The sequence below is a fragment of the Canis aureus genome, chromosome 9 (assembly GCF_053574225.1).
Source record: "Canis aureus isolate CA01 chromosome 9, VMU_Caureus_v.1.0, whole genome shotgun sequence".
In the NCBI taxonomy this organism is placed as follows: domain Eukaryota; kingdom Metazoa; phylum Chordata; class Mammalia; order Carnivora; family Canidae; genus Canis; species Canis aureus.
In genome coordinates this window covers 66707746-66709931 of record NC_135619.1, presented here as the reverse complement: position 1 = coordinate 66709931, position 2186 = coordinate 66707746, and the positions used below count along the sequence as shown (strand labels likewise).

Here is a 2186-nt window from a genome sequence, read left to right as displayed (position 1 = left end):
ACACTGCCATTCCACAGGATGAAGACTACTTGTTGCTTCCTTCTCCCTCTCTTCCCCCTCCAGCCGATGATTCCAGGGACTGCTCCGTGTTCCTTGGACTTCATTCTGGATACAAAGATAAAGGAAACCCTCACTGGCTTAGAGTTACATCCTTCCCCAACACAAAGGATGTCATGTGTCATGTGTCAGTATCAAGAACTCAGGCAGACTGTCCTCCTGCCCTGCAGGGATGACTGTCACTGGCTGTGCCTGTGGCTATGGCTGTGGTTCCTGGGATATCCGGGGCGAAACTACATGCCACTGCCAGTGCAGCATTATCGACTGGACCACCGCTAGCTGCTGCCCCCTGACCTGAGGGGGAGGAGGGCGAGAACCCAATGGTGTGACCATGACTGTAATGAAACCATACACCTGCCTCAAACTGTTCCTTTCATTTGTTACAACCCGCCTCTTGGGTAGTAAAGATAATTTTTACTTAAAAAAAAAAAAAGGCAGGGCACCGTGATCCCCAGGGTAGGACCTAGACTGTATGGGAAACCCAGGAGTTCTCTCTCTCCCTCACTCAGGGAGCCTACTTAGTCCTTCCCCACCCACCCCCGTCTCTCCAGACCAAGCAGCCAGATTCTCTCCATTCCATGGGGACAAACACCACTGTTCCCATGCTCACAGGACAGGGAAGTCACCCACGGGATGAGGACAGGCCCACTCAGTCCCAAGTGCAAATTCTGAAGGAAGGGGATCCCTGGGTGGTGCAGCGGTTTAGCGCCTGCCTTTGGCCCGGGGCGCGATCCTGGAGACCCGGGATTGAGTCCCACGTCAGGCTCCTGGTGCATGGAGCCTGCTTCTCCCTCTGCCTGTGTCTCTGCCTCTCTCTCTCTGTGTGTGTGACTATCATAAATAAATAAAAAAATTTTAAAAAAAGCTTTTACAAATTCTGAAGGAAGAGTCTGGACATCCTGGATCAGGTGCCCATTTCCCATCAATCAGCACGGCTAGAGGCAGGGAGCAGGATCAGGTGAGCAGGTGGGGAGCTGAATCTTTATATTGTGAATATTATATTTCAAGTAGAATGTATTATTATAACTAAAATCTAAAGAAAGCAGATATTTTATGATAAAACCGTTGTGTAGTGCATGCTGTGTGTGGAATTCAGAGGCAAACCCAGATTCAGTGATTAACAATGCCAAAAAATGCAAGTAACTAGCCATTGTTCAAATAACAGTGGTGCTATTTCTCTTTTGTGCCCTTTTAGACTTTTATGGCCCTAAAATTCCATTTTATTAGGAACCCATTTTCCACCTGGTCTTTCTTGACAGGGTTGTTTTTTTTTTTTTTTTTCTACTTTAAACAGTTTCTTTTTTTTTTTTTTTTTTAAGATTTTGTTTATTCACGAGAGACACACAGAGAGAGACAGAGGCAGAGACACAGGCAGAGGAAGAAGCAGGCTCCATGCAGGGAGCCCGACGTGGGACTCGATCCCGGGTCTCCAGGATCAGGCCCTGGACTGAAGGCGGCGCTAAACTGCTGAGCCACCAGGGCTGCCACTTTAAACAGTTTCTAAATAAAATTCTGTATTTCAAGAGAAAAAAAAAATCTAAAGACGCCTAAAGGGTACAGCTAGGACTTTTCTCCCCTAACAACTATAGTTTTACCAAACACCCCCTGTGTTTCACCCACCATGTGTTCGCATCAAGCTTAACACAGGTCCAGAGGCAGGACTCGAACCCAGGTCCACCTGATTCCAAAAGCCTGTGTCTCACCCCAGGGCACTCAGTGGAGGAAAGTAGCAGGGAGCGTTCCAGGGTGCCAGTTCCTGGGACTGGCTGGCCGCGTTCTGCGTCTCTAATTGTCCGGGACGGTACACCCCACACTGTTCTTCTGGCTACTGGTGGCCAGGCTGGGTCCTCACGCCTGTGGCCAAGGGGCTCCTGACCAAGAAAATCACGGGAGCCCAGTGACCCTGTCGGCCTCCCCGATCTCCCTGAACAACTCCCACTTTGCCTTCAGCCTGTACAGGCTGCAAACCCAGCAAGAACGTCCTCTCCCCACCCCCAGCTCCTCCATGCCCCCCACGCTGCTGGCTCTCCTGGCCACGCGGGCAGTGCTCACCCAGGTCCTAGAGGGTCTGGCTTCGCCCCCGCCCAGGTCCCAGACAGCGGGGTCCGTGCGCACTACAGCCAGCAACT

At 50.9% G+C, this 2186-nt stretch overlaps 1 pseudogene; it reads left to right on the top strand.

Moving 5' to 3' along the window:
- On the top strand, positions 1–457 carry LOC144320189 (resistin-like beta pseudogene; annotated as a pseudogene).
- Positions 458–2186: the final 1729 nt, after the last annotated feature.